At 36.5% G+C, this 18,467-nt stretch overlaps 1 protein-coding gene across 9 annotated transcripts in view; it reads left to right on the forward strand.

Annotated features, from left to right (window-relative positions):
* The window catches only part of Mef2c (myocyte enhancer factor 2C), a 166,354-nt gene that overhangs the window by 20,831 nt on the left and 127,056 nt on the right, over positions 1–18,467 (forward strand). For 2 of the 9 annotated variants that reach the window (XM_042261752.2, XM_042261756.2), the window contains exon 1: positions 916–1,178. The exons of 1 other annotated variant lie outside the window; for it this stretch is intronic. The gene's annotated coding sequence lies outside the window, so the exon portion shown is untranslated. Of the gene's footprint in view, positions 1–306; positions 406–851; positions 1,179–18,467 lie in introns of those variants that run through there. 6 more of the 9 variants (XM_076552024.1, XM_076552028.1, XM_042261755.2 and 3 more) reach the window with 6 other exon arrangements.

The following is an 18,467-nucleotide window of genomic DNA, read 5'->3' on the forward strand; positions in this document are numbered from 1 at the left end:
TTCCCTTTCATGCAATAAAGAATTGTCATTAGGTTTGCGTATGGCATGTGCCATTACCCCACCGTAAAACTAAAATTAGCAAAATGTCAGGAATGGAAAGATTGATTCACCAAGATGCAATTATCATTTAAAAGTGCTTGATTGAGGTACTGATGTTCAGTGATTTATTCTGCATACCATATACATAATTAAAGTAGTGTAGTGGAGTAATTTATCAATCTAGTTGAGACTGGATGGGGTGAGGAGGGAGCTGCAGTATGTTTGTTTTATTAAAATGCTGCGAGGTCTAGTCCCGCCCCCCTTTTGCAAGAGTGAAACTGATGATTTCCCCAGCTCGCGAGGAGAGGCAACGGTTTGGGCTCGTAGGGACAGAGAAACGGAAAGGAAAAGGCAGCGCAGGCAAAGGCAAGAATAAAATGAAATGGGGTGGGGGTGCGCACTGGCTCGTACGTGCTGCTTAGAACCCCAGCCCCGTGTGCTCGGTGCTTGCCACCCCCGCGTCCCCTCCCAGTATCCTCACATCCCCCCACCCCCCGCTCTTTTACGCGACGTTTCTAAGGCTGTGTGCTGCTCTCCTTTTTCCCATCCGTCTTCTGTCACTTCCTTCCTGGATGCAGTTTTCTGGACGAGTCTGGCTACTTTTAATCCCACCGGCCACAGAGAGCCACTTCTCCTCCTCCTCCTCCTCCTCCTCCTCCTCCTCCTCCTCCTCCTCCTCCTCCTCCTCCTCCTCCTCCTCCTCCTCCTCCTCCTCCTCCTCCTCCTCCTCCTCCTCCTCCTCCTCCTCCTCCTCCGCTTCCTCCACCTTCCTCCTCCTCTTTCTCCTCCTCTTCCAGCGGCTTCGGTGCGCGCGCGAATGCGCGATCCCGTGCGCGCCTCCCCCTCGCTCCCCCCCCCTCGCGCGCGCACACACGCACACTTCGTCTCCAGCTCTCTGCTCGCTCGGCTCGCAGTCACAGACACTTGAGCACACGCGTACACCCAGACATCTTCGGGCTGCTATTGGATTGACTTTGAAGGTTCTGTGTGGGTCGCCGTGCCTGCAGCTTTGAATCAGGTGGAGAAGCACTCCAAGGCTGGATGAAGTAAAGATTATTGTTATTTTTTTTCTCTCTCTCTCTTCCTCTTTTAAGAAAGGAAAATATTCCAAGGACTAATCTGGTCGAGTCTTCCTTCATGTAAGTACCTCTGACATTTCTCGAAAAGAATAGAAATAGCTTGGGTATTGTCTCTGAAATCTGCACCAATCTCTTCCAGGCAGTAGGTCTATCCCAACTCCTTTTGGGGAGGCTTAAGTTGAGGCTTGTTGTGCATTCTTTTCTTTAGATTCCACGATTTCCTTGTGTGTGGCTGAAAGTAACTTTTTAGATAGTAGTATCTGTTTGCCATCCGTTATTGAAATCACATCTGACTCGTTCGTGTCACATCAGCTTGTTTAAAGTTTCATGAAGTTAGTTCACGTCATTAGCATGCTTGATAGGGTGGAGAACGTGGAACCTGGTGGATTTTAGAATTTCACAGACTGTTCTGTGACCTTGAAATAGATGTCTTAAAACGTAGCCGTTAGTTCACTGTGGAAAGATGTTCTTGTAAGTTGCCCCCAAGATTGATTTCCTCTAGGTTTGGATTCTGAGCCACTAGTTCTTGGGATGGCTTTAAGCTACAGGGCTGTCTGCCAGGGGCCACCTTTGTGCATCCTCTGCCCTCACCAAAGTGCTGGCTTGAGAGAGCTTTATTGGTAGGGACCAGAAGCAGTGCCCTGGCCATGGTAGTCTATGCATTTCACAGTTCACGTTTGGATTTCAGCATATGCACTGTTGTTTAGATCAAGGGAAATATTAAGCTTTTTAAAAACAAGCAAGACTGAGTCCCTTAGCCCGCCTTCTGTTTGGACTTGAGATGAAAGTTACCAAACTAAGTGACAAAGTTAGCCGTGAAGGAAGTCTACAGAGACGGAGCACATTGTTTATTGTATTATTATGTATTATGCAAGTGTTTGAGTCCAATGCTAATGTTATTTCCTTTCCAGAGCAAGGCCACCAATTCTGAAGGGAGATTTTATATCTGAACCATTTTGTACTCTTTTAGATGCTATAGTTATTCTTTGTGAAAAGGCTTTCCCTCATAGTTTTGAAATGGATGTCTTTCATAAGAAATACTTTATATGTAAATGTTGACAGGGTAAGTAGAATCAGACTCTCTGCTGATTCTTTAACTGGTCCTCGGTGGAGAACTGCTTTGACACAAAGTGCATTTTACTGTTGTTAGCCTGATAGTAACTCTAACAGCAACTGTCTTAGGAAATACTTGGTGAGTGCATATGTTTTCTAAGCGCTGTAAAGGAAATTCTAGTTGCCTGCCCATGCCTATCCAGAAGAGTGACCAGGCTCTCCGTCACTGGCACCTTGCAATGGGATTGTGGTTGCAGAGTAAAGATGTTTATGTGGGGCATAATAATTCCCCTCCCTGGAGACTTGCTAGGACATGAAATGTGACCACCTGTGAGCCAAGCTTAACCTGCTAGCCAAACCAATTTCAGCCTTAAGTGGTTTAGCCATTTTCAGTTCACAGCTGAAATATCTCATTTAATTTTTAAAATAATGTCAGTTTGGACTAGTCTTAAAAAAAAAAACAACACTTCAGTGTGTATCAGTCTGACACAAGTGCAGCTATTGATTCCATTATAGAAAATGCAGGCAACAAACCACATTATTAACATCTAGTATAAGCATGAAATTAATGATTAAGTTGAGAAGTGGTCCAAAAGCAAGGGCATGGTGGATAGAATGAGATGTCCCTACCGCCTCTCGTAAGAGGCAAAAATCCTTAAGTCAATGAGTTTTGTATATTATTTGAAGGATCATGTATTTAATCACGAATCATATTCTAATCTTGATTCTAAAAGTATTCATCAAAACATACTTTACACATAATTTTTGTTGAAAATTTGGTTCCCCATCAAGTTAAAGGGTCAAGAGTTGACAGTTACCTTTAACTTCAGGTTATGCTAAACTTTGTTAAAAAAAAAAAAACCCAAAAACTACTGTTCTTATTAATATGGTCTACACAGCTTTGGAACGTGTTGTACAGTTTTCAGAGTCCTTATTAAAAACATATTTTACTTCATTCATTAACTCCGCTGTTTCCATCTTGGTTGCTGTGCATGTGAATGCAGCAGAGGATAATAGTCAGGTGTGCCATTTATTTCTTATTAATGTTTCTTATATTTGTTGAAGTAACAAATGGCCATATCATAATAAGAAGCAACTTTCTTCCCTTTTCAAAGATAATCATATTTTTAAAATGTATAATCATAGACATTAACTTTCCCGGGGACAGATACTAAATAACCACAGGAAACTTCAGTCACAAAGGCTTGCTGTAATTTGCCTCTTTTTTTTCTTTATAACAGGTTTATTTTGCAAAATTGGGGGGGAATTTATTCATTCCAATAAAAAAGTAACTAATGATTCCTGAAAATTGAATCCTGAAAAAAAAAGTATACTCTATAGCTTTCAAATATCTTAATTTTTCCTTGGCCTTCACTTTACTCAGTGAATAAGCTGAACGGGATACAGTTATGTCTTTCTAATAAATTATTCATTATATTTAAATTTCTTTAATAGAGAACTATACTAAATAACTCTTTGGTAAATGTTAACCTTATCTTTTAAAACTTTCTTTTATTTATTGTTATGTATTTTGTGGTTTTATTTCCCAACTCCTTACAATATATTTTAGACTATGAAATCTCAGAAAGTGACAAAAATGGAGAAATATCTTTACAATAATAACTGTAATACATAACAAGAAATAGTTATTAAACAGAGAACCAAGAATTTCAGGGCATGATACAAAGCAATGTGGAGAAATTTAATGTGCAGTTAAGGCTCACAACGTGGACTGCAAAAGGATTACTAATTAATTTTTAACTTTTTTTAATAGCATCTTTTAAGAAAATGTCTCCCAAATGATTGTCTAAGCTTATAAAAGCATGCGTGTACACAGTGATGGTTTGGACCAAATGAGGGGCTTTCATCTCTAATGCTTAATGAATATACCACATGGGGAAGAAGAGCTGACTGGGATCCCAGCCTCGGCACTATACCTTAATCCCACGGACTCTCCAATGTTCCTGCATTCAGTACAGCTTGACTTTTCACTGAGATCTGTTACCTTTAAGAAATCAAATCAGATCACAGAGGCAAGTCACAAAACCGAAGCAACAACACTGTACACCTTACAAAAGGCAGATTGCACAGTTCACATGTTATTCTGATAGGGCAAAGAAAAAAGCCGATTGCTGAGGAACAGCAAGACACTCTGATTCCAAATGACTGCTAGCTAGATAAGTGTGCCACAACCCTGTTGCTTCATCGTTAGAAAGAGCAGTTCAAACAGTGGAAAACTCAGTGTTCACAGAATAGGCTTTCAAGAGTGCAGTGAAAGAAAGTATGTTCCTTTATGTGCTTTCTCCTCGCTTAAATTTTAAGTTCCATCATTTCTCTGTGAACAGGCGTCAAGTTGTCTTGTTTGTGTGAAATGCTTACCAGAGAGCTTAAATGAATTCGGCTATTTCAGAAGTGTTGTGTAGAATGCAAAGCAGAATTAACTAGAAATAAAACATCCTCATGGTATTGAATAATTGATCAGAAAATGCATAATTGTCAATATCCAGTGTGTTGTTCTGTTACCAAGTATATTCTTCATCAAAATGAGTAGCTATGTAGTTATGAACCAATACATGCAAAATACAACTTGATAGGTGTTTATTGGTGAAATAATATAAATGTATATATGTCTATTTTATGAATGTTATATAAACATCATTCTTTATGACAAAATATAATGGTTTAAGACTTTCTTAGAAAATAGCTTTACCTGTAGCATTTTAAACTCAAACTTCACACACATCCAACACTTCAGTAATTTCTTGTTTCTTCTAAAATTGAAGTCCTTTTTTACCCTACTGATGCCTCCTAGTGTCTCACACAATAAAACACTAATGAGTCATCCATAAGTGTAAACATTGCATTTTCATTGCCTACATCTTCTGTGATACATAAAATTAATATTTATGTGTTTAATTTTCTGTGCATTACTATAATAAGATAGGATGCTGTAGTGAATGAGACATTTCATCTGTAGATTTATGACACATGTAGGTTTACTTCAACTTTAACAACATTCTGCCAAGTGTAATAAGTTTATGTGTTCAGTTACAAGTCATGTAATCCTTCCTCATATTCATTATTATTGCACAAGAAAAAATAGTAGATCTTCCATTTTGTAAACCTATAGATTGTATAGCTGAGTTCATCATCGAGTGGCCAATAAAAAAGATGGTAAAAGAATTTATTGCATTTAAGCAAAAACTCCCTCAAGAGATACCAACTTTTGTTAACTTCATGTATTTACAACATGCAAATTTCTATGTGAACTCTGCATTTGAAAGGTTAAAACAGTAAGAGTAAAGATAAGTACACAAATATGTGCACAAATATTGTTTCTCATAAAATAACAAAAGAAAAACTTGATTAGAGAGTAGATGTCTCTGTGTGATGGAAGGGAGGCTTATTAGAACATAATTTCTCAAGACTCACAGAGTGCTTTCATGAGATAGACATTAGTGGACATCAACTTCAGTGCAAGTTTTCTGTCCTTAGAATCTTAGTAACGACTTGAGATATTATTGCATATCTGTGACTTCTGGCAGCTCAGATTCTACCTAAGAAAACTGGCATTTGAACTTGTGATTTTTTTCTTTAATACAGTTATGAAAGTGACATTCCCCTAATAGTTCAAAAGCTTGTAACATCTATGGGCTTCCTCCTGGGTTGTCACAGTGCACGTGTGCACGCCACATCTATGACTTTCACTAATACAGTGTTCTGAGGACCCAAGTGCAAATGCTAGACCTGAGCTTAGTTAAGTCTTGTTTCACACACACACACACACACACACACACACACACACACACACACACACACAGACAGAGAGGTAGGGGAGGAGGGGAGTTAGTTTCTGCTTAAAAATACACAGAATATTAGCAACATTTGCCAATTGATTATTTTGTTCTAAGTTAGTCTGTGCTACAGTGTTATTACAATTCTTTGCTTGTCGGACAAATTTCAAAGATGTAAGGGGGTGTGATCCTTTCTTTTAGGGAAGCAAACATCTAGGAAGGGGCGGGCCTTTCTCACAGGAGCCACATTGCTTCCCTCCGAGAATTGAAGCAAACATGCAGTATGGAAGAGAATGGCGCGTGAGAAATAGGATGATTTGTGATGATCTGTTCTAGCTAGTGAGCAGAGAAAACCGTCAAGATTTGTCTTCCCTGAAAAACACCTCCTGTTGGAGGCTTAATGTTCAGTACTGAAAAAGACCATGAAACAAAAAACTAACATTTTCAGGGTTCATGCCCACACCTCTAAAGTACACTCAAATAATTTTGACAACCATCACATTGTGTGTAGTACTAAGACATAAAAATAAAGGGTGCTAAAGAATATATTCCCTAACCCCATGGTGAGAGTATAGAGATAACACTAAAATGCCTATGTTCTTTTTGTCTGTTAAGAAAAATAATGTTTCTGACAAAGAATACTATAGTAAAATATAAGAATATTGAAAAGATAATATAATACATTATTATTTTACTCTTTTTTGCTCTCACTGCCCAAAAAAAGACACCTTTTGATTAAGGAAGGAATTTATATTACCTGTTATATAAATCCATTGGCAAAACAAATGACATTTGCTATTACTATAATATGTCTGTTATACATTGCTGTTCTATTCTGGAAATCCAATCTCGGTACCTATTTTATTTTTAAAATACAGCCACTGTAAACAAAATTCAGAGTACACATGAAGAAAAATTTCTGAGGGCATTGTACAGGAAATCGGTGATATGACAAGCAATAAATGCAGTAAACTTATTATAAAAAAATCTGTAGGAATCAGTACTCTTTAATAATGTACACATTTGAGAGACATTATTAATTCTTAATGCAGAAAATTTGAAATGAATGAAGCAGTGATGTTCATCCTGCCTATTGAATGACAGTGCAGGTCTTCAAGTGATGATTTAAATGAAGTCCCTTCAACTTGTAACGACTGGAGGACACGATCTTCGAAGCAGTTCCTAGTGGGAAGCTGCTTTCCCCAAACTGCATCCTGAGCATCACTGGCTGTCTTCCTGCACCTTGTGATAGATAACATACATATGAAGATGTTGCACATTGTTTCAGGATACTGTGAGTTCCTAGCATGTTGAATTTTGAGTATTAGACATGGTCCTTTGTTAGAGGATGTGAAGTGCTTAAAGGAAACCAACCTAAAACTACATTAAAAAAATATATCTGTAATATTTTCAGCAAGTTAAAATGATAACAATCAAATGCATCTGTTCCTCAAATCCTAAATATTGGCACCTTTGACTTAAATATGCTTAGTTTTATGAAATTAGACAATGGATTTGTTAGTGTAAGTGATAGGAAAAGATAAGGAAGTTTGCCTAGTAGGGTAATAAAGTTGACTTTTCATTTCTTATCTCCTAATTAATTGTTGACCTTGTGTAAGGTACATAACAAACTATTCTGGAAAGCAGATATGATTTTTTTCATGCACCATGAAGGATTGGGATTTCTTTATAGTAATTTTGAAGGTGTGGCTATTTAGCTGAAATATTCACTGGAACATTTTATTTTTAGAAATCATGGTCACACAAGGAAGGCTTTATAGAACCGACTAGCTAATTGCAGTCAAAGATCTCTTTAATGAATGAACACACACAGAAGAACACATATTTTAAGAATATAATGGCCCTATATTTTTTAAATTGCCACACTTTTTATATCAGAACAAAACATGTGTCTAAGCAGATGTTTTAAGTTATATCCATCATGTAGGTGAGTCTGTAAATGTACAATTTGACTTAAATGGCTTTGTGGGAAGGTAGTTTGAGGAGTTTAAAAAGAAAAAAAAGGGAAGCCTCCAGTTACTATAGTTTCAGCTCTTTCTTTTTTAAAAACAGTAATTACACTCAGGATAAAGAAAGAGAAATAAACTCTTTTAATTCTAACATCCACACAGTTCCTGAGGTAGAGCGGGTATATTTTTATTCTTGTGTATGCAGGGCAGGTACTGGCAGCCCGGCTACAAAATGAAAACTTGCTGGCTGCAGACCAGATACAGTGCACAGCGCCACATCATAAACTTCCCTCCTCTGTCTCAGAGTGATTTCAGCCCTAAGCAATGTCCTTTTCCTCCAGCCTAGGCTGAGCAGCAGAGGGCCTCCTTCCTGAGCAGTGGCGCTGGGAAAGGAAAGGCTCAATGTTTCCCTTCTTCCACTTGAACACTCTGCCTCCTAGATCACTAAGAGCTGAACTGCAAAGTGGACTCAGTATGTTTCCTTTTGATTCCCATATAACAGTGTAGAATACGTGAAACAATAGGTGTGAGTCGGAACACGGGACTGCCTCCCCACCCCCATCTACATAGTTCAGGAAGGCCTGGTCAGATACCTGTGGGGGTTTGTTCTTGTACAAAGAAAAATAAAATGGTCTCTTTTCAGTGAAGCTTATGCCCCTTATATTGCTGATAGGCCAGATCATTTTGTGATGCAAATTAACATCAAAGATTTTTTTTCTACTTATCTCATGAAATAACAATGTTTCGCCACAACATGTGGTTCTGCTGTGATTTTTATTGATAAACATTCACATTTTTAATAATAATTCGATCAAAATACAAAGTACAAAGAGGGAAAATTCGTATAAGTAATTTTACTAGTATCATGTTAAGTCAGTTGATTTCTAAATATCTGCATTTGTAATCCTTGCACTTGAAACTGGTCTGAAACGTCTACTTCTCTTTGGTACATAAAGTAACAAATGTTTAAAAGTGGCTTGTAATTACCAGTTACACTTTGAACGCTTACCAATGGGCTTCTTTTCTTTAAATCCTATTAAAAATAATTTCTAGCTGCCAGAGCAGTGAATTCTCATTTGTGAGAGGTGGAGTCTGATTATTGCCAGCACACCTTTCTAAAACTAGCCTTCACCTTTGGAAATATATTAAATGGGACCCTTCAGGAGAAAGTGTTACTACATAATAAATATTTGTTCCACTCTTATTTTTAAACTAAATTATTGCTTTCACAATGTTCTAACAGGGTATAAATCTTAGTTTAGTCAGTAGCAAACTAAACCAATTATTAATTATCTAAATAACATTGACTGGACACTCCAACAAGTAAATGTAACTTCATGTCCCTTTAAAGTAGATAAATTGGATTATTTTCATTTTATTTAAATGTCAAGAGCAACTATTTTTCTGTCAATATCAATACATATGTTTTTCTAACAAAGTGTTAAAAGATTAATATAACAGACCTTTTTCAGAAAATGTAAAATGAATCTCTTGAGAATACCTGTGGGCCGAGTCCTCTAGCAAGAGAGAAGAAATGTTGAACTTTGATGCATATATTATAAATATAGGCGGGAGTAAAAATGATATTTATTGTGTTAAAAATTAGACATACCATTGAAAATTGTGTAAATCTCTGATTTTGCTTTAATTTAAAATACAGCATGAGATTTCTTTGTTAGTAGTCCAAAATGGTATAAAAGTTTAAATCACCACCCTGATAAACATTATTCCACCCACTGTCAAGTTTCAAGTACGGAGATTTTAAATAGAAAATACACTATCTTGTTATATAAACATTATACAAGCTATTCTTGATTTTAATGCCTGAATCTTTTAGCGTTGCATCCAGTAGGTAGTCTTGTGAAGCATTTTAGACATTTTAAACTATGTTAACCAACAACTTCTCCAAGGTGCCTGATTTCCATCCATATTTGAAGAGACTTACTAAGTCATTGGTCTTTTAGTAAAGGGTTCTGTGACCAAGGACATAAAATCTATGTTGTAGATTCTCTCACCCTTCTTTGTTAACTGTTAATAAGTCAAAAATGTATAAATCCCGACCTAATTCCATCTGGATTATGTTTCTTCACTAAACGACAGCAGCTAACCTGGCTCTTTGAAAAAGCAAGCGTGCATGATTTGACTTACTGGATTTATTGGAAGCCCATTTCAAGTTTGTATAGGTTAGTGCTTAAAGAAATAGTTACCTACACTTTTCTTTCATACTTGAACTTTTCTCCCTTGACGTAAACTAAACACAATTTCCACGGTGACGTGAATAGGTTTCCAAGGGACGGCATGAGTTTCTCAGTTCCCAGTGCTGCTTCCTTGTGGCTCCTGGGTCCAAACAGACTGACAAGGTCTCTTGATCTGGCTGGAGAGAGAGCAGGCATTGTGTGAGCCATCTCCTTCTCTTATTTACTAACTCAAAAGAAACAGTCTTAAAGATTCCTCACTTGACCTTTTTTCCCTTTTTTTAAATATTTCTCACTTTTGGACACAGTCTGATCTTCTTCCTAATGAAAATAATACATCATTTGGTCTTGTGAAAGCATGTGCACTCTTAGCTTGCTTTGACTACTCATGTGTGACTGTAGAATTGTCTCAGGTGTTAACTTATTTCCTTACACTTGAAAGACTGGTGTGCTTCAACACAGGACAATATCACGTGACAAAAGAGCTCCATGCACTGATCTTGAAAGAGTAAGGACTACAGGACAGTGTCTTCGTCACAAGCTTCTGTGGTTTTAAAGTTAGTGGATGGTACACCCACAGCAGCAATGAACAGCTTCCTGAGCTCTCAGGAGAGGCTTCATTTACGGAATAGCCTGAACCAAATTAACTGCTTCTGTGTGACTCTCTGAAACCTTTGGTCAGATCTCGTGTGTGTGTGTGTGTGTGTGTGTGTGTGTGTGTACACGTGTACACACGTGCTTATGGAGTGGAGGTGAAAGAGAGCAGAATAAGTGAGAGACACAAAGCATGAGAGGAATGATGATGGATCTGAAAGAAAGAGAAAATCATTTAAGCAAACACAAAGCGTTTAAAGAACCTATTGCCATACTCATTTGCTGTTCCTTAATTACACACACATGCCATTACATACATTTTGTGCCTATAATCTGTGAAGCATGATGATGCAGAGCAACACCCCCAACTGGGTTCAAAATCCATCTGTCAGTTGACTGGCCTGTGGTTGAAGGCAGGTTATCTAAGCTCCAGAAAACCTCAGACTAGCATCTGTAAAATGAGAGTGATAACATCCAGCTCTTGAAATCTCTGAAGGCATAGAAAAGCATTGTGTATTCATATAATGAATGTCCAGTAATTATTAAACTTCTGTAATACCACTCTATTTTAACAATTTTATTTCTGACTAATGAAGATCACTTAGCAATCTTTTAACTTTTTTCCTTTAGAGTATTAAAAATGGGTTACTGTCAGGTCAAATGTCTTGTCTGGACGCTACGTTGAATCAATACTAATGATTACTAAATAAAATATACCTCTTCCTCCAGGAAAACCAGAACCTTCACACATCACATGTTATTTTCAGAGTTTAAAATGGGAACATGAGAATAAAAATAATTTCAGCCTTGACTTTTTAAAGGCATTTATTGCAAGTTTTGACTTTAGATGGATTATTGCTTAACAGTAATAGTTTCAATAAGATTTCAATTCAGGGAAAGTGACTGATTCACAGAGTTGAAGGTGCTTTGTGAAAACAGTCTCTAAGAATTTTGGAGTCTTCAATTAGTTTAAGTCAGTACTTGCCTTTGAGGGGTCTATCAGTACTTGTTTGTTTATTTTATTTTACAATTTGGTTGTATGTGGTGATAGAATTCTTTATGAAGAACAAGTGGTATTGTAGTCATTCTTACGTTCCTTCACAAGCGTGCTTACATGTAGTATATATCATATAGAACCTGCTGAATCAATGTTTCCTTATAAAGATGAAACGTACTTTTCTTTGAATAGTTAAAAATATGTAAATACATTTCTACTATTCTTATTTCTTGAGTGATTATTAACTCTAACTACAGTTTACCTACTTGGAGGCAATGAACAAATGGACTTTTTTATATCTTTTCACTCAATGTGAGAAGAAATATAAAGCACAGGAAATGCAGAATTTTACCAAGGACTTTAACATTTGACATATAAAAGACACATTCAGGAAATCTTGATACAACTTGAAATATCTCTGGTGCAAGAAACTACTTGCTCTCTTTGCTGTTTTTATAGTTCACTTCTTTTCTCAAAAAAATCATATTTTGATAGCAGGTACTGTTGACAAAGCCTTCCCGGTGTATACAGCCTGGGGAGTTACGTCTGCTTGAAATAGTTCTCCCGCTTTTGAATAATGACCCTCTGGTGTGCACCTTGTGTTTCAGCTTTCTTTTCTAACCTTGTTTTAATGCCTGGATAAAAGAGTGCTCAGCGCAAGGAATACTTGCAGAGTGGACTTCCCTGTGGTAAAACAGCATGGACAGCTCCCAACACTGCAATCAAGGACGCTTCTAAAAGCTTTAATTTAAAAATAATAATAATAATAATAAGTCTGCATGAAGATGATGGAGCCCTCTAAGGCATATGGGCTTAGAGAATTATTCCCATCTGCAACCCCCTCCCCCTGCTTAGTAGCCTTTCCAGGGTTATGATTACTGGAAAATGGCTGTTAATCACCAGGATTTTTTTTTTTTGACTGCAGCTGCTTCAGTCAGACTCCTAATCTATTAACCAACTTTGTCTCCAGTTTAAAATTTGCATTGTATACTGTATAGAATAAATTTTCATTGTAATCAGAGCATCCAAGAGAACTTCCAGATATGATTTATAGCTAGCGACACACTTGTTTGTATGTATGGGGCTCTCTTCTGTTATTGAGCCAACTGTTTAAACAATACTGCGGTTGATCAGCATGAGATGGAATAGTACAGCATTATTGGGTGCGGGCACCACTTACAATAGTCACACTTACAGAATATTTGAATGGAGGCATCCTTGGCACCTGACAGGATAATACTCACACGGTCTGAAAACTCAACTCAGATATTTAAAATTTCACTTGAACCTGAACGGGTTTTACAAAGTTCGGTGTTCTGGTACGAAACCACTAAGGTGTCTTTTTCAACCCTTGTGCTTATTACATTTGACATAATTTTAATACATAATGCAATGCCCAAGTCAATATTTAGTGCTGTGGAAGGACAAAACAGCACTAATTTATAAAGGATTCTTTTAAAAATACATTTGTACATGTAAAATTGACAGGCTCCATGAAGGGGTTGGACGATGTTCATCATGTTGGAAAGAATGTTTCAATTAAAGTTGAGCACTCTCTCTTCCAGGTCTTTTTTTCTCCATTTTTTTATTTGCTGTGCCAAGGTACCCATGTGCGTTTTTCCACTGTCATCTGGCTCGTTCCCAGCAGATGCACACAATCTGTTCTGCTGTCACTGACAGGGTTCGGTTTATGAAAAGAATGTGTCAGAACATGCCACTATAGTCACTTCTGCAGGTTTTTTCTGAGTAACTGAGAATATATGCATTGCCCTAGTTTTATTGTGCTCAGCCCTCAAGATTTCTAAGAAACTTTTATACTAGACCAAAAGCTTTCTTCCAGACATTTTTTGTACCAAATATTTGCTTTCTATTAAAAATAACATCTTAGAAGTCCACAAATGTCTATAATGATTACATGTAAGAGGAGTTTTTTTATATAAGAATGTTTCAAATAAACCAAAGATGGTTTTGATAAAATTATCGAATTTCCAACTATGGTGTTTCCTGCATAATTAAATACAAATCTATTCTCATACTAGACTTAGACTTGCTTTTCTACTAAGGAATAGCTTTGTTTAAATTATTCTTTGACAGAGTAATAAAGGAGTAGTCATAAATACCAACTGTTTAATCTAATGGACAACATCGTTAAGTTAATCCCAAAGTAGTTAAACTACCAAATACATTCCCAACTTTAGAGAGACTCTACTCCCAAGGAACATTGTGATATTTTGTTTTACATATACTCACATCTTAAATATAGAATAAGCAATTTTTCTGAGTATAGTCTATATTCATTAAGGTTTCTTTAACTTCATCCTTAATAAAAAAAAATCAAGTTTATGTTGTCTTCACTGAAAATAATTTCTCTATTTTTATATAAATTATTAAAACTTGAGTAATGGACATTGTATACATTCCTAAATTAATGAACTTAATTATATAGCAGGATTTTAAGTTTTAGGTATATATGCTGCATATGTAAGCACATGCAAATAGTTACTGGACATATTTACATTTTGTAGAGAGTTTGTGGTACTAAATATATTTCAGAATTAAAGACTCAAATGCTACTTGAATGCTAATTTTAAATTATTAAAATAATTTCAAACATGAGTAACCACTGAAATCTCAGGGAAATCAAACTTTCTTGATCAAAGTTAAAAATTCACATGACCTAAAAATATCAATTAAAAACTATTAAAGGAGTGATAATATAGATAAGTGTTGATAAAATGCATATTTAGAAAAGCTAGCTCTAGATCTTTCACAGGAAATTTTATGAAGTCCACTTCACGTGTATTGTGTGAGAAGTTTTGTCAATTACAAAATTGATACCATTCCATAGATAACTCATGCAGTATAAATTACAGTGTTTTAAAACAGTTTTGCACATTTTAACAAGAAAATAACTTACAGTTGGAACTCATTGGCACTGCTGTTGCAGCATATAAATTAATTGCTAAATTATCTCTGTAGAATTAAACTACACAACTGTTATGTTTTCTTAACTCTTAAAGTAAAAGGAATCCTAGTATATCATGTTTAAAATGATGATGTATACGTGCCTGTCATAAATTGATTTTACAGTGTTTTTGATGAGCAAGCACATAGATTTCAGGTGAGTCATAAAAGCTGGACACAGTGCACATGCATGATATTCAGAGGTGAGGCAAAGCATCTCAAGTTCAAGTTCAGCCTGGGCTACCTAGCAAGACCCAGTCACACAAGATGCAAATAAAGAACAGTTCTAGAGTTTATTTTTTTTCCTTCTAACATTTTAATTTATCCATAATTTTACATGTCACATAAGCTCTAATTAATTTGTGGGTACTTGTATTTTGGGACTTGGGTGGCCCTGATATTTGTGTTGGCACAGAGAGCTGAGAATCACAGGGATCTAATAAGATGACCTGGGCTGCATCCTACTGTTCTTTCTCTGTATCTGTTGACAGTGAGGTGGAGAACTGCTGTCAGTTTTAGGACAGACTTAGCCTGACTAACTACTGCTAGTGTCGAGGAAAGGGTCATATGGACACAGGGTAACTACAAACTTTAATCTTATTACATCTGAAAAACACAATTATTTCAAGACCAAAACTCCATGTGTGAATTTAGTCATCCTGAATTGTTAATCCTAAAATCTTCTATACGTCACTCATAGCATATAAACAATCTTAAATGTCATTAAGGAGAAAAAAGTTTACTCCTTTTAGCATGATTCACAGAAGTTGAATATTCACAAATAGGTTTTGCCTTGTGAAATACTGGATTTCCCAAAAGAGATAAGCCTTTCTTTTAAAAATTAATGCCTTCCTTATAAAGAAGTAATCCGATTTCCAATCTTACTTGATTTTTAAAAACTAAAGCAAGTATACTTTCAAATGTAAATTTCTTTCTGGCTACTGGGGAGATGAGCTTTGGAAGCATTTCATCTTAAAAACAGAGTTTTGTGAGTTGCTTCAAGTTCCAAAAAGTATGGGTCCTCAACGTTCCAACAGGATATGAAGATGGTCTTCCCAATAGGGATAAGGACACCTTTCTTTGTGGTTAGGATGTGATACTTTATTTGCATTTGCTTAGTCATGAGTCTTTTTAGAGAAAAGATAGATCATTGTATGAAACTGTCCCCAAAGTATGTATTATTCATCGAACAAGAAAGCCATCAGAGTCTCTCTCACGGCATAAACCCATCAAAGACACTGCTGCATGGATAACGGTGGGCTGGACAGAAGTGACCAGAAGGCTTTCCACTCAGCTTTCTTTCCAGAATTTCAAGACAGTTGTATTCTTTTTCCATCTGAAATGACATAGGTTGCCCACTTGGTTTACAATACTTTTTGGCTTGGTCACATGAAGTAGGACTGATCTATAAATATAATTGATACTCTCAACTGTGACTTAGGAATCTGCCTCTCCTTTCCTCCTCTGTCACTACCCGACATAGCTCTAATAACTCCTGTAACATTCAGATTATGTGTCAACAGTTTGCATTGCTAATTACAAGAGCCATGCAGGTGAAGAAGCTGGGACAAAACCTTTTTTAACTATGTGCCTAAAATTACCCAATTAGGGCAGCACATGAACCTCCAACCCACATGGTCTCCAGAGCTCATTCTCTTACACACTGAGCTAAGTCCCTACATACATCATACCTGTTAGGTAAGAAGGTAGAACTCAACTATTCCATATGAATTTTCCATGACTTGTTAGGTAACTCCAGAATAACATAATGCATGTGCTTATATGTTCTTTCTAAATGAAAAAGAGACAAGCATTAGTCAGACATATAGTTCTATATGATTAACCTAAAGGGAAAAATTTTACTATTTGATAGACCTCTTTTTTGCAAGCAGTATCTTATTACTGTTTATGAAGTGCACTTCCCAGTTACAGTATGAGCCTAAGGGAAGTGTGAACATGCAGCTTTTCATCATTGTCTACTGATTGCTATTTTGCTTTTTGTCTCTTGAGCAGTTTCCTTTTGAGCCTTCACTTGTGAGAATTAATGTGGTTTACATAGTTTTTATTCAGGGATTTGAGTTATTAGATAGAGTTTGTACTGGATTTTAAATGGATTTCCGGAATTATTTAATTTAATCAGTGTGGTGCATATTGTGGAAAATTTAAGTTCCAGCACACCTTCTAAGTTTTTCTTTGTAGTTCAAAATCCTGAAACCAATGCTAGATTTCAGTCAAAGTGATGGCTTAAGACAGGCTTTGTTATAGTTAAAATCTAACATATATTAAGTTTATTCATCAAGTGTGGCTCTTGAGTTTTAAATGAAGTATTTATGGGTTCAGTAAAGGAGCTTTAAAAATGAAAAAGCATTTTTAGAATTTATTTTGTTTTGTTTACTGTTAGGAAAATGTATTGACTTTATTTCCTCTAACAGTTTCTTTTTTCACAAAGTCTTGCCCTAGTGTTGAATGGAGTAAGGAGAGAGTCTGGTAGAGGTCAAGTAGGATGCAGATACCTTGGATACCTCAGAATTACCAAATGTATAAGCTTAGGAATCATAATTAACGTCATGGGTTGCCTGCCAGGTTCTCACACCTCACATGAGTAACTACATTTGGTTCTGCTTTGTTTCCATATGGAAGAAAAAGAAGTGTTTGTTTGGATTACCATGAAAATACCAAAATAACCTATGCTCTTCGTATTTTAGAATGCCTTTACTAGAAATGTCTTTTGAAGATTTGGCTATTGAGTATTATTTGGAATTAATTTGCTACAGAAATAAGGAGCCCCCTTCACCACTCTGGTGCCTGCTGGTGGGAGGAATTTGGTCTTTTATGTGTTAGAGACTGTCTCTGGTCAGCACTCACTCTGTACAACAAGACCACTAACACAAGTAGCTGCCTCTGTTTCCTAACACAATTTGGAGTAGATTATTTGACTTCCTCTTTTTAGAAGTTCCCAACTATAATAGACACTCTTTAGATACCCTAGAACATCAAATTTATTTTTAGAATTTATGTGAATTCTAAATATGTAGGAAGTAGGTGTTTATCATAAAGGCCTACTAACATTACCCAAAGCTTGAGGAGGCAGCCATAGTTGTTGGATAATCCGATAAAAGATAATTATGCAAGGTGGGGATTTAGCTCAGTGGTAGAGCACTTGCCTAGCAAGTGCAAGGCCCTGGGTTCAGTCCTCAGCTCTGGAAAAAAAAAAGATAATTATGCTATTAGTAGTACTTCCAGAAGAAGACTGTGATATGCATTAATACTGTATTTTTAAAAGTGTTTTCATAAAATTTCATCATCCAAGAACTAAAATCAACAATTTCTCACAAACAGAATCATTCAAAGTATGTGTGACAGAATTGGTCTTGGATGTGTGTTAAGTAATAAAGGCATTGTGGTTTTATAAAGCTGCTTGGGTGCTTTTCATGTAAAGACTGGCTAAAGAATTCCCAATTAAATGATAAATGTGGATTTTAAGCAAAGGCGTGCAACTCTCTCCATTCTGCGATTTACAGAGACAAATAAACATGGTAGTTTGGGCTCTGCCCTTAAAATCGTATTCTCCAGCACTTGCTTGTAGACCCCAATGATGAACTTCTTGTTCAGTCTATGCAGTCAGAGGTGGGGGGCGGTGTCTTCTGGGTATTAGAGATACAGAGGTGGATGATGACAACTCTGCCACCAAGGAAATCAGTCTCATGAGCAAATGAAAATGCCAAGTGCAATTACAGATTCAAGGCGCTCAACACTGTACTACAGTTTACATCAAAAGTGAG

Source organism: Peromyscus maniculatus, chromosome 15 (assembly GCF_049852395.1).
Source record: "Peromyscus maniculatus bairdii isolate BWxNUB_F1_BW_parent chromosome 15, HU_Pman_BW_mat_3.1, whole genome shotgun sequence".
NCBI classification, from domain to species: Eukaryota; Metazoa; Chordata; class Mammalia; order Rodentia; family Cricetidae; genus Peromyscus; species Peromyscus maniculatus.